This window comes from Nannospalax galili, unplaced genomic scaffold (assembly GCF_000622305.1).
Source record: "Nannospalax galili isolate Female #2095 unplaced genomic scaffold, S.galili_v1.0 scaffold1650, whole genome shotgun sequence".
Taxonomy (NCBI): domain Eukaryota; kingdom Metazoa; phylum Chordata; class Mammalia; order Rodentia; family Spalacidae; genus Nannospalax; species Nannospalax galili.
Window position 1 is genome coordinate 83,707 of NW_008328118.1, and position 14,891 is coordinate 98,597.

At 46.8% G+C, this 14,891-nt stretch overlaps 1 non-coding gene across 1 annotated transcript; it reads left to right on the forward strand.

Annotated features, from left to right (window-relative positions):
- Positions 1 to 1,029: 1,029 nt before the first annotated feature.
- LOC115067191 lies at positions 1,030 to 1,098 on the forward strand. The gene has a single exon (XR_003846631.1). It is a non-coding gene; the product is annotated as a small nucleolar RNA Z40 (small nucleolar RNA).
- The last annotated feature ends 13,793 nt before the right edge of the window (positions 1,099 to 14,891 follow it).

Here is a 14,891-nt window from a genome sequence, read left to right on the forward strand (position 1 = left end):
GTAGCCCCAGCTGTCCTGGAGCTCACTATGTAGACCAGGCTGGCCTTGAACTCACAGAGCTCCACCTGCTTCTGCCTCCCAGTGCTGGGATTAAAGGTGTGCGGCACCACACCCGGCTAAAATATTTTTATTATTTTTATTTTATGTGTGTGAGTGTATTGCCTGCATGTATGTAAGTGCACCCGTGTCGTGCAGTGCCCACAGAGGACAGAAGAGGGCGCCAGATCCCCTGGAACTGGAGTTACATTTGTCAGCTGCCATGTGGGTGCTGGGAATTGAACCTGTGTCCTCTGCGAGAGCAACCAGTGCTGTTAACCACTGAGCCATCTCTCCAGCCCCATTAATCACTTTTTGAAATGCCTTTTTTTTTTTTTTTTTTGAGATGAGGTCTCACTGTGTAGCTCTGACTGACCTGGAACTCACTATGTAGAATTGAGGTCACAGAGATTTGCCTGCCTCTGCTTTCTGGGTGCTGCATTTAAAGGTGTGTGCCACCATATCTGGCCTTAACATGTGCTTTAAAAGAAGTGAGTATACTGATCTTTAAGACATACAACAGTGTGCGCTCTTGAGTGAGACTCTAGAGGAACTGGACTACTTGGCACACAGTGACCTCATTTCAACACATTTTCTATTTATTTATTTTTGGTCTTTTTGACATGGGGTCTCCCTTTTGTCCCAGCTGGCTGGGAACTTGCTGTTCCCAGTACCTGGAAACAGATGAGAAAATGACTTGTGGATTACAGACGAGAAGGAGCTTAGAAATGTGGGTAAAAGCCATAGTAAGAGTGGCAGGACCCCAAGTTCCCAGAAGGCTCTTTGCGCTGTGTCTCCTTCCTACTCCACATCTGGGCTGCAGAGCATGCCAAGACACTGACCATCTCACTGGGACTCAGGAAATCCTGTGCTGCCTCATTATTCTCAGCATCCCGAAGAACAAATTCCAACCTAATATCTTTGTGTAAATTCAAGTGAATTTAAATGTCACTGACTTCAGAGCAGTGTTGAGGGTTACTTTGAAAAGGGAAGGGATGTTGTGATGACTGGCAAACTGTTGGCTCTGAATGGGCCGAATGAACGTAGCCTTTCTGAACATCCACACACATTTGTCATTGTTCTTGATCAGAGGCGGTCAACAAGTGCAGACTGGAGTCAAGAAGTCATTTAGACTTAATCTTATTTTAAATTTCTTTTGTGTTTGTGGGCTCATGGAGGTGAGAGGACAACCTGTGGGGACTTCTTTCTTCTACCATGTGGGTTCCACCAGGCTTATATGTCTCAACAAAACAGTCTTGCTTTACAGCCCACCTGTCAGCCAACAGCCGGAAGCTGAGACAGGAGCATCTCCAGCTCAAGGGCAGATGTGGTGATGCATACTCTTTAGTTCTTCCACTCAGGAGGTAGAGGCAGGCAGATCTCCGTGAGTTCCAGGCCAGCCTGGTCAACATAGCAAGTCCCAGGTCAGCCAGGGCTACATAGTGAGACCCTGTCTCCAGGATAAATGAATAAAGAATTTTAAAATATTTATCAGCCGGGCATGGTGGCACACGCCTTTAATCCCAGCACTTGGGAGGCAGAGGCAGGTGGATCTCTGTGAGTTCAAGGCCAGCCTGGTCTCCATAATGAATCCAGGCCATCTGTGACTACAGGGAGACCCTATCTCAAAAAGACCAAAAAAAATTTTTTTTTAGCAGTGTATGTGCTTTTCTGTGCATGTACGTGTATACACATGAGTGCTTCATAGCATATATATTGAAGTCAGACAATAACTTGTGGGGATTGGTTCTCTTCTACCATATGGGTTCTAGGGGTCAAACTCAAGTCGTCAGGCTTGGTGGCAAGAGCCTTAACCTGCTGAGCTATTTCAGCCCTATTTTATTTTAAGTGTGTGTGTGTGTGTGTGTGTGTATGCTTATGCCACAGCATGTGTGTGGTGGTCAGAAGAGAACTTTCTGGAGATGGTTTACACCTACCATAGCCTCTGGGGGTCCACCTCAGGTTACTGTGCTTGCAGACAATCCTCTTCCTGCTAGGTCATCTCAAGGCCCTCCACTGCTCTCTCTTGTCCCCCTCTTCCTGCTGATCCTCTGACTCTTTATAACTAGTTTCCTTCCTTCTTTTTCTTTTTGGTGACCCAGTGAGTTTAATTAGGGTCGTTTACAGGAGCGTGGTTGAGAGGTTGTTTACAGGCCTACAGGCTGCACCACTGAAGAAAACATCTCTCCCCCAAGCAACCATCAACTGCCTATAGATCCTCAAGGAGGTGGGAGTAACACACACACACACCACAAATACCACATATACCACACAGACTACATATACCACACACATACCGCACGCATCATATACGCACACATATTACACCACACACACAGAGCACACATACTACACATACTATTCTTGTCATAGAATCTGCCCATCAGACCTGTCCACGTGGGAATCAGGTACCCAGAGAAACTGCTTCCTAGCTGAGTTCTTCAGGAAGAGTGGGCAGGGCACCTGGTATCATCAGGGTGTGCCCAGCATCAGAGCTGTAAGTGCTGGAGACTGTCTAGCTTCAGTCTCCTTGAAGGGCCACACGATTGACTTTGTCCTCCTCACTCAGTGGCCTTGCTCTGTGGCCTTCTTAGAGATTCTGTGTGCTCCCAAATAACCCTTAATGACTTCTTTCCAGCTTAGCTCACCCGGCTTAGATCATACTACCCTAAGTAAAAAGGTGTATCTGACCCAGCATAGCTAGGCCTACAATTCCATCTTAATGAAACCTGTGCTCAGCCATGAAGGACCCTGATGTAGCTCCAAAGCTTGGAGTTGAGCAACATAGAGAGGGGTTGATTCTCACAGGCTTAGGATAAGAACTCTGCCCAACACATAGAAGGACTCAGTGTTTACCCGAGTAAAGTCAACGCCCCTTTTCAAGAGAGCACCTTTGTTCAGTCCCTCCTTTTGCAGGATTAGCTCCTGAGCAGAATTCTCATGGGCAGAGGTTTGAAAGAAGAGCATATGGGGGGACTCTGCTCATAGCTCGATGAGCCCTGTTTTTAACCCAGCAGTAGTAGAAGAAGATTGGTAAATCCCAAATATGTTTTTCAGGAACCTTGAAGAGTTAGAAGTAATACTGAGGTAGAACAAATTCACACTAGGGCTTTCCCCTTCTCTCAAAACGCTGGCGGTAGGGTGAGGAGGTGCTGGGAGGGGTCAAATTTTACTAAATGGCTCTGAAGTACAGCAGATATGGAAGCTTAGAAAACCATTGTGGTTTTTGCGTTAATTTCTTTTCATCTTGTTTTGGGTTTTTTGTTTGTTTTTTAAGAAAGACAGGGTCTCTTGTAGTCCAGACTGGCCTGAAACTTACTATGCAGCTAAGAAGGACCTTGTACTTTTGATTCTCCGTCTCCACCTCCTGTGCACTGGGATTACAGGTATGTGACACCAAACCTGGTTTTAAGAAAGTCACTGTGGCCAGGTGTGGTGGCACACACCTTTAATTCCAGCATTCTGGAGGCAGAGGCAGATGGATCTCTGTGAGTTCAAGACCAGCCTGGTCTACATAGTGAGTTCCAGGACAGCTGGGGCTACAGGGAGACCCTGTCTCAAAAAGACCAGAAAAAAGGAAAAAAAAAAAAAAAAAAAAAAAAAGTCACTATGAAAAGTATTTTTCTTCATGTCTGGAGATTGTAGAGTTGTTCACTAAATACTCAACAAGTAGCCTCAATTCATTGCCCAGCATGGGCTTAGCTGGTGCTAGCTCCTGTAGGGAGTACTGAAGCAGGTATGTGGTGTGTTGTTCCCCACGATCATTTGAGTATCCTGAGATATCGTGGCCCTCTGTCTTAATCCCACAACATGGATTCCCCAAGGACAAGTGCGTATCCTAAGCAGCGTTTGTCAGTTGCCGCAGTGTGTCCTGATCATTCCCTCAAGCGTAGAATCAAATCCAGCCTTGGCTTTTCCTACTTCTGTACTTTCCGTTTTTTTAAATCTTTTCTGCACTGGAAATGGAGCCCAGGGCCTCGAGCTTGGAAGTGTTCTACCATTGAACTACATTACTTCTTTCTGTGTCCTTTGTGATGCTGACGTGTTTGGAAAACAGAGGCCAATCAATCCATGGAATATCCTCTCTGAATGCCCCTGAGGTTTTCTTCGGCAGTTCTGGCCCAACACTCCAGACACTGGGCCTGGGGCCTGCCGACACTAGGTTCCATCACCAGTCGGTGTGTGCTCAGCTTCCTCAGTGGATGGCTGCTGCTTTCTGCCTGTATGTCATCATCCATCTGTGGAGCTTGTCCCCAGGACTGGACATCATGGCCAAATGGAGGAGCTACAGGGATGGGGATGAGAGAACCAGCCTGCACACCCCTCACTTGGCCATCCTAGCTGCATGACCTTGGACAGTTACCATCTTCTCAGAGCCACTTTTTCTCATCTGTAAGATTGGATAACTTTTCCTTCCACTTGTTGAGAGGACAAACCTGAGGTTCTCAGCCTTCCACAAGTGAGCACTTTCTTGTTGTCCTTTACCCTTATAAAGTTACTTTAGAGTCTAAAGTTGAGGACACTGGGCTGGTCTCTCACTGTTGTTTCCAGCGCTATGAAGGACCAAACAAGACCAAGCAGGGCACCTCATGGCACGAGGCACAGGAAGCCAAATATGTACCAGCTGCCCAGTGGACAGTCTTCAGCGCTCTGGAAATGCCAGGAGCCAGGGTGGAGTGGCAGTGAAACAGCCACCTTGAGAGGGATTGCCACGCTTGGCTTGAGAGTCAGCGTTGGGAAAAGAATCACTGGGAAAGGGACCATGAGACTACCCAACAGGATCCAGTATTCTATCCGCCGTACCCCAGACCAGAGGCCCCAGTGTGAGGCAGAATTTACCCTACTGCCAAAGAATGGTGCGCCCCTTGAAAAACACCCCCCTTCTCTAAACTTCCATGTTCTCACCCGTGAGATGGTCTGTAGTTCTCACTTCAGGCTATGTATTAGAATCAGTAGGGGAAATTCTAAAAGCACCACAGCTACTCCTGGGCCCACCCCAGAACACTTGAATCAGAACCCAAATGCCGGAGTTTTCTAAAGTTCCCCAGATGACTCTATCACACGCCAAATGTGCAAACCACAGCCTAAATAATGGTCAATGTCCTCCTGGGCCTTTGGTTTCCATGAGTCCATGCATGGAATATTCTGAGGAACTAGATTTTCTGGTGAAGTTTGAATTCACCACCAGAAATTCCCTTCTGTTTCCATTCCTATTTCTGAAAATTCTAAAGTGAATACATCCAAATAATCTTGGAGGTCCTGCCACTAAGGTTTCTATGGCCATATAAGAATGCTTTCAGAGGAAGTGAGTTTTCTGGTAAATTTAGGACTCAAAAATTAGTTTTGTTGTTTGGTTTGGGGTTCTTTGGCTGGGGGGGGGACCTCTAGTCCATGCTGTCCTCCAACCCACTATTTAGCTGGGGATGCACTTGAACTCCAGATTCTCCTACATCTCCACTTCCCAAGTGCTAGGGCCAAAGGCATGTACCAGCAAACCCACTGAAATTTCTTTTTGTGTTTATTTCCAGTTTTGAAACATTTCTGAAGTTTATAGTTTGAACTTCCTTCCTACCTAGGGCCAATAAATTCACAACACAATACTACCACATGCTCTTAAGACAGGGCAGACATGACTAATGAGACCCCAGCTTCCATGGACTTTCCTTAAAAGTCCAAGGCAGTCACTACCAATCAGTCAAAGCTGATACTCTAGATGAAACGTATTTGCCAGTTTGGATATCAATATTTCTTTCATAACTGCATATGTTACACACCCTGAAAGGCAAGATTACAAATAACACTTCTTCCTCTTCAAAACCTCTAAATAGGAGCTAGAGAGATGGCTCAGCAGTTAGAGCACTGGTTGCTCTGACAGAGGACCCAGGTTCAATTCCCAACACCTACATGGTGGCTAACAATCATCTGTAACTCCAGTTCCAGGAGATCCAATGCCCTCTTCTAACCTCCATGGGCACTGAAGGACACGGTTGCACCTATGTATGATACATGCAGGCAATACACTCATACACATAAAATTAAATAATAAAATATTTTAGGGGCTCAGTGGTTAAGAGCACTGGCTGCTCTTTCAGAGGACCTGGAATTCCACCCACATGGCAGCTAACAACCATCCCAAACTCCAGCTTCATGGGATCCAAAGCCCTCTTCTGACCTCAGTGGGTATTGCATGACATGGGTGCACTTATATGCACACAGGCAATTATTCATATGCATAAAATAAAAATAATAAATAAAGCCGGGTGTGGTGGTACACGCCTTTAATCCCAGCACTTGGGAGGCATAGGCAAGTGGATCTCTGTGAGTTCAAGGCCAGCCTGGTCTACACAGTGAGTTCCAGGACAGCTGGGGCTACAGGGAGACCCTGTCTCAAAAAGACCAAAAAAAAAAATAACAATAATAATAATAAATAAATAAATTTTTAATAGACACCTCTAAATGTTCAAGACTGTGGATTAAATGCATGTGTACCAAACCTGGATAAACACTGGTGTAAATAAATTTCATGCAATGATAAGGATTGAATCCAGGACCTACCACGTTAGGCAAATGCTCTAACACAAATGTACCTGACCCCTGAAAAAGCTATTCTAAAAAACGCTTTGTGGCCCTGCCCCCTCTCTTGCTAGAGGTGGAACCCAGGGCCTGGTGCTATTAGGCAAGTGCTCTATTACGGTGCTACTATAGCAACATCACAGTTACCTGAACAAAAAGCCTGACTCAAATTTAGTTTTGTTTTTTTTTAATTATTTTTATTTTATTTTATGTGTATGCCTGTATTGCCTGCATATAGATAAGTGCACCCGTGTCCTGCAGTGCCTGCACGGGACAGAAGAGGCCGTTGGATCCCCTGGAACTGTAGTTACGGACAGTTGTTAGCTGCCATGTGGGTGCTGGGATTTGAACCCGGGTGTTCTGCAAGAACACCCAGTGTTCTTAACTGCCGAGCCATCTCTCCAGCCCCTCAAATTTAGTTTTTAAGAGTGGACCCGAACTCAGAGGCCCTCAGATATCTCTTGGAACCATCTGTCTCCTGGAGCTATGCTGCCGCTAGAACTGTCTCTGGAACTCTGTCCCTGGGACAGTGTCCTCAAGTCAGGTCCCACCTGTGATTTTACTCAAAGTGGTTTCTCCAGCTTCAGTTGGGGAAGTACAGCCTTGGCTCTGCCCTTATCTCAACAGACCTTCTAGCTATTCACCCAAGGTCACTGTCCTTCCCAGTCCCCACTGTGTGCTGTGAGGCTGGATGTGCTATCTTTGCTATGTTAACTCAAGCACACTCACATTCATTCAGTCATTATCCTTTTGGGTGGAGTTACCAAATTGAGGTTCCCAGGAAACAAGATCAGGTGCCCAGGTCACAAGACACAAGAGCACATGGCTTTGCTGGGGTTAATTAAAAGTGATTAGTCTACATTATGTCCATTCATAAAAGCTGTCCCCATGTTCTATCACTGACTTCTCACCAGATGTTTCTGCACTCTAGCTTGCCCGTCTATCTGTGGGGTTTGATACTAGTATTTACCAGAATAATTGTGAAGTTTGAATGACACAACAGACCTAACACCCAGGGCCTGACACACGGGGAACTCAATAGATGTCACCTGTTTTCCCTGTCAGTACCATCCACTGAGGAGTTCATTAAGTGAATTATGTTAAATCAGGATTTCACAGAAAGGTTGAAGTAGAATAACTAGTAGCTGAGGTAGTAGACATCCATCTACTATGCCAGCCTGCAGGGGACCTGAGTTCATGTCCAGCTGAAGGGAGTGGCTTGACAACATGGTCATATGGGTGAAGTGTGGTCATATAAGGGCTGTGGTGGCCCAGAGGGCATATTTTGGACGTTGGCAGGTGAATCACTGGCATTAGGACAGTCTTCACTAGATGTCTTCTGGGAGTGGGATAGCCCTACCAGGGTTTTGATATGTAGATCAGGCTGGCCTTGAACTCAAGGCAGTGTTAGCCTAGCCTCCACAATGCTGAGCTTATCTGTAGAAGATACCACACAACACTTTGGCCCTAAACTCACTACAGATGTAAATCAGCAGCACTAAGAACATAATTGTGTAGGAAAGTTGCAAGAAGCTTATTGAAAAGCCCATGATTTAAAAGGTCGGCTATAGAGACTTGGTGGAAGAAACAACTCACCATAAAATGATGGAATGATTTACTTCTGCATGTTTGCTAACATTCCTAATCCCAAGCTCTCCTAAAGATAATTTCCACACAGCAGGGCAACTGTACAATGAATATAACCCAAAACACACCCTGACATTTAAGGGTTCTTTGAACAGAATTTGGACTAAGTATAAGTGAGCAAGCATGAGTTTCATTAAATATTGTTACATATTGACTGTTGTGCATAGACTTAACTTTGCAGTGTAAGAAATCTAGGTGGTGGTAATCCACACGTGTGGTTGATTTTCCAGTGGCCTCTCCTTTTCAATGCTGCTGGTTCTTTTTGAGAATCTCCACACCTCTTCCTCTTCCTCCTCATTATCCTTCATCTCTCAAAGAATATGTCTCCCAAGTTCTTTTTTTGTTTGTGGGATTTTTTAAAAATCAGGACAGGATCTCACTACATAGCCCAGGCTAGCCTGGAACTCATGATCTTCTTGCCTTTGCCACTCAAATGCTAGAATTACAGGTCACTATACCCACCCATAAGTTCTAAGTACTAAAGACTGTCACTAGTGTAATAGTGAATATCTCTAGTAAATACCTATTTATAAAAAAATATCTTAAAAAAGAGTGAATACCACTAGTAAATTTTATTTTATTTTATTTTTATTTTTTTGGTCTGTTTGAGACAGGGTCTCCCTATAGCCCTAGCTGGCCTGGATTTGCTATGGAGACCAGGCTGGCCTTGAACTCACAGAGATCAGCCTGCCTCTGCCTCCAGAGTGCTGGGATTAAAGGTATGTGCCACCACGCCCAGCAAATATCTCTTTTTTAAAAGATATTTGTTTATTATTTATTTATTTGTGTGTATGTATGCCATGAGTATGCAGATATCTTCAGAGGCCAGAGAAGGGCATTAGATCCCCTGGATCTGAAGTTACAGATGGTTGTGAGCCACCAGACAATGGGTGCTGGGAACTGAACCTGGGTTTTTCTGTAAGAACAGCAAATAGTCTCAGTCAGTGAGCCATCTCTCAGCTCCACTGTAACATGCTTATCCCGGGTCACAAAGCAGGGAAGCAAGCCCCTGATGCTGGACTCTGAAGCCCCAGCTCATTTTGATTCTTGTCTGTTGTGTGCTTTGGTATTTCTTTTTCAAAAATGGGTTCCTGTTTCTCTGATATGGTGATTCTTCCTAACCCATAGTTTCAGCTACCTGTGGTCCTCTGTGGTCTAAAATATTAAATGGAAATCATAAGAATAAACAATTCAAAGGTTTTAAGTAACTTACTAGTATAATTATCTGATTTTATTATTAGTTACTATGCCTTTCTTCTACATATCACGATATGTATGAATGGGAAACGCTAGGCAGTGTTCAGCACTTCATGGGATTTCAACATTCACTGGGGGTCCTGAAATGTATTCCCCATGGCTAAGCATAAATACCGTTAGCCACCATGTGGGTGCTGGGAATTGAACCCAGGTCTTCCGCACAAGCAGTCAGTGCTCTTAACCACCTTTCTTTTTTTTTTTTTTAATTTTAAAAAATTTTAGAGCTGGGTACATGCCTTTAATCCCAGCATTCAGGAGGCAGAGGCAGGCAGAGCTCTGTAAGTTCAAGGCCAGCCTGGTTTACATAGTGAATTCCGGGCCAGTAGGAACTACAGGGAGACCATGTCTCCAAAAAAAAAAATTTTTTTTAATTTATTTTGATTTTGTGTGTAGGACTGTTTTCCCTGCATGTATTTAAGTGCACCACGTGTGTACAACGTCTGCAGAGGCCAAAAGAGGGCGTTGGATTCCCTGGAACTGGAGTTACAGACAATTGTTAGCTGCCATGTGGATGCTGGAAACTGAACCTGGGTCCTCTGCAAGAGCAGCCAGTGCTAGTAACTGCTGAGCCCTCTCTCCAGCCCCTCATGTTGCTTTATCATACATTATCTTCTCCTGTCCTGCGTGTGAGAGGAGTGCTTCCAACTAGGGGCATCTTGTCCCCCTGGAACTTTTGGCAATATCTGGAGATATTTCCTGTTGCCGTGCCTGGGACAGATGCCGCTGACATGTCCAGGGCCTGGGATGCTAACGAACCCTGTGATTCACAGGGCAGCCCCCAAATGCTAGTTCCAAGGTTGAGAAGTTCTGACTTAGGGAATTACATGAATTTTTAAAGCTGTGTATATACAGGTCATGCAATTTATCAGTTGCTTGTGGGATATTAAGGAGAATTTACAAAATAGTTATTATAAAATGTTATTAACCACTGGAATAAGTTAGAATGGGGGGTTGGGAACACAGCTTGGTGATGCTTGGCTAGCAAGGTCATGGGTTTGACCTCCAACGTGGAGGGGAGATAAAAGTAAGAGAAAGCAGTTTGGCTAGGTTTTGGATTTCCCACTTCTGCCTTTGAACTGGATATGTAAATGGAAACTGACTTTGGAAGAATACTCTGACCCTCGGTCTCCTGGTGTAGCCTGGTCCAGTGTATCTGCTCACTCTGTGAATGTCACATCGTGTCCTCATTCAGTGACATTTGTTCAGTACGTGGTGATTCCACAGTCTGCTCCGCTCCTGCTCCTGGTAAGTTCTGAGGGCACTGGAGCGGCTCTAAGGCATCCACGGGATTTGCAGAGGCATCCCCTTCAGTGGGCCGGGCCCTGGGTCTCTGGCCATCAGTTCCTAACTTAGAGGGACGCAGCTGCAAGAAAGCAGGTAGAGCTTCTTTCCCCTGCCACAAATACCCCTAAGGAATGCCTCAAAATTCCGGGAAGGCGTGGCATGTAGTGTAACCAAATTGTGGGAGAAGCCAGTTTGTATACAGTGCCATTTAGCACATTCCTGCCCGAGACGTCTCAGGAAGCCCACTGCAAGTGGCTGTTCAACAAATGGAATGGAAAATTCCAGAGTGCAAGACAAAACCGGAAGGAACAGTCGTGTGGAGGCAGCTTCAGCATGCGGGTCACTGCTGATGTTGCTGTGTGGCTGTGAGCGCAACCTTGCCCTCTCTGAGCTCTGCTGGGTGTCCCCACGGGAGGGGGGGGGCACGCATAAGGAGGTATGAGAAAGAAGGGCCTTGCGGGTGTCACAACAGCTATGCTCCCACTTCCTGTGGATAAATACATCCGCGGATGGCCCCACCATGTCAGAATGCAAGCCCCACTGGAAAAGGCACAGGACTGGGGAGGAGCAGGACTGGGAGGAGGAGGACTGGGAGGAGCAGGACTGAGAGGAGGAGGACTGGGAGGAGGATTAAGGAGGAGGATTGAGGAGGAGCCCAGGGCCTTTGACAGCCCTCTTGGAGCTGCCTTGGAACTACTGCCTTAGGGACTGGCCTGGGATCTCCACAGCGTTTTGAGAGCTGCTTTATACATCTGTACATTTTATTCCCCTGATAAGGCAAAGTGGAGGTGCTACTGTAGCCAATTGACTTAGAAACACCGGCCAGTGCAGTGCAGCCACCGGCCCAGGCCTCCTGGAGCAAGGGTCCAACCAGCCAGGGAAGCACCGCCAGGCCCAGTTCCTGCCCGCTTTGTGCCTGGCCAGATCTCATCCCTGTCCTCTAGGGAACAGTTCTCTGCCAAAGCCAACCTAGTCTCCGTGTACAGGCCAGGCCGGGCTCTGAGCAGTCAGCCAGCCTCTCCCGGGCCCCCGCTTCCCTGCTCAAGCTCCTTCCACACCCAGCCCACTGCGGGCCCCAAGCCCTGGCTTCCAGCTACAACATCTGCTTGGTGGAGAAACGGGTGGGCCCAAAGTGCAGATTATCGCAGCGCCTTGGGCTCCTTCCCAGCCTTGCAGAATTGGAGTGGTGACAAGGATAAATGTGTATGACTCCAGGCTCAGTCACCGAGGATTTATTTAGCTCCTGCAGTCATAAAAACAGCGATGCTGCAGCACGCAAGGCACCATGGGCCTAGAAGGAACCCAGGAAGGGGCTGAAGATGCACCCTTGCTGTTTGGCCCCCTGCAGTCTAGCCTCCCTGTGGGGAAAGCAGAAAAGTGGGGCTTTTGATCTCTTTTCTTTTTCCCATGACAGTCCTCCTGCCTCAGCCTCCCAAGTGCTGGGACTACAAGCACAGCCACCACACCCAGCTGAGGTTTTTCTCTCTAGGGTGACACAGCTAGTAAGGTACTAAATGAGAGTTGCAGATGATACACAGAGTGCCTCCTGTCCATCCAAGACAAATGTACAAAAGCAAAACTTAATAACCTTAGCATTCCGGAGACAGTAAAGAGGATTGTCTTAAATTGGTCAGGGCTACACAGTAAGATCCTGTCTTGAAAAAGAAAAGAGACGAAAGGAGAAAGGAAGGAGGGAGGGGAGGGGAGGGGAGGCAAGGGAAAAACTTAAGGGGGCTACAAGATGGCTCAGCAGGTAAAGGCAATTGCTGCCAAGCCTGACGTCCTGAGTTCCATTCCTGGGACCCACATTTGGAAGAAAAGAAGAAAACCAACTCTTCAAAAATTATCCTTTGACTTCCACACATGCATCATGGACACACACACACACACACACACACACACACACACACACACACAAACCAACTTTCTTTTAAAAAGCAAACGTAAAGAGCTGGAGAATCTGATAGCTCAGCAATTAAGAGCACTGGCCACTCTTGCAGAGGATCAGGATTGGTTCCCAACACTCACATGGCGGCTAACAGCTGCCTGTAACTTCAGTTCCAGGGTATCCAACACCCTCTTCTGGCCTCTTTGGGCACTGCACACATGGGTATACTTACTGATAGGTAGAGAATGGGCAGGAGCGAGTGGCGCGGATGGAGAGCATGAGCGGATGGAGGAAGGCACCGAGGCACAGATGGAATTCTCAGCCGGACACAGATTTATTTCGCACGGGGCACCTTTCCCTCGGGAAGGGAAAGATGTCAGCTCACGGGTTGTGAGCTGGGACTTTACATATGGGGGCTTTAGGGTGTGGAAGGGGGGGATGTTTGGGGGAGAAATCAGGGAGGGGGAAGCAGGTAGGATTAGGGTGTGGAAGTGTCTTCTTTTTCCTCTTAAGATAAGAGGAACTCTGCTTATCTTATCTTTGGAGGTCAGAGGAAAGGCAGGCTGCTTCTCAGCAGAGTTTGTCCTTCTTGACCTCAAAGGTCAAGGTGCTTATCAGCTAAGTTCCCTTTTCCAGTCTCCAAAGTCTGTAGGTCCCTGTTGGGGAGAGGGGGGCTGCTATTGGAACCCTAACACTTACATTCATGCAGGCAAAACACTGATACACATAAAATAAAAATAAAAAAATTTTTAAGGTAAACTTAAAACTAGCTAAGTTGTGGGGCTGGAGAGATGGCTCAGTGGTTAAGAGCACTGATTACTCTTGCAGAGGACCCGGGTTCAATTCCCAGCATCCACAGGGTAGCTACGAACCATCTTTAACTCCAGTTCCAAGAGAATCCGAAGCCCTCTTCTGACCTCCACGGCATTGCATGACATGGGTGCATGTGCGGGCAATATACTCATACACGTAAAATAAAAATAAACATTTTTTAAGGTTAACTTAAAACTATAGCTAAGTTGAGTTGGTATAGCTCAGTGGCAGAGTACTTGCCTAACATGTTTAAGGCCCTTGGTTCATCTCTTGCACATGGAAAAAAATTACATTTACAGCTAAGCAAAGTAAGGAGAAAATACCACTTCTAATCCCACCACCCAGAGATAAGCCACCCTCACAGAGGACACCCCCAAATCTCTGCCTCTGCAGACATGCTTGAGTTTGTCTGCAGCACAGGGCAGCATAGGGAATGACTTTGCCAAGCCATCATCCACATCTGTTCTGGAACCTTCCATGTCCCTCCCCATGTGAAGTGCATCAGCCATTCAGATGACTTCTAGGGGTTGTAGGAGGGCAGGGGAGGGTCCTTCTGTGGTTCCTCTGCCCTGGAGGCAGTGCTCCTAGGAAAGGAGTGCTGCAGGCCACACCTGGAGGGGAGGGTGGCTGGGCAGAACTTGGCTAGATTTGATCTGAGGCGTGCTCAGGGAGCTGCTGTGATGCTCCCCTCAGAAACAGAAGAAGCTCATCTTTGAGTCCTGCTCCCAAGGTGCTTCTGTCCTCAAGAAAGCACCAATCTGTCTTTATATGCAGGCCCCTAGAGACCCAGATCCCAGAACTCACCTGCCAAAGGATTTGAAAAACAGCTTGTGGAATGCCTGTGGGTCCCTCCACAGGGAGTGTCATCATGTGCATAGGCTGATCTCTACTCTGGAAGGGGGCAATCTGCTTCACCCAGGTTTTCCAAATGTGGTCTCTCAGAAGAGTTCTTATCCATCTGTGGAATTTCCCTTTGGCTTCCAGGCCCAGGGTTCCTGGAGAAGACCCCACAGAGCTACTGGCTCCAACTGTCCCTCACCAGACCTGGCAGTTGAGTTGCTCACGGTCAGGGGCCCCCTGCAGCACCGTGAAAGGGCAGAAGGCAACTGTTCCAAGGGCTCCAGTCCCATAATTCTATTTTTGCTTCTGAGATGCATGACCATCAAGTCTGGCTTTGTGAGGGTACCCAGGGAAAGTAGTGGGATGAACACTTGGATTTGCCAGTGAAAGTCGATTCAAGTCTTTCTTGAGTTTCTATGTCAGGAACTCCTACAGGAACTGAGCATGAGCCAGGGTTGCTGTTTCATACTGATAGGTGAGGGCGAGTGTGTTATATGTGCTAGGCAAACTCTATTGGGAGTTAGTCTCCCAGCCCTGAAAGGCCCCCCTCCCT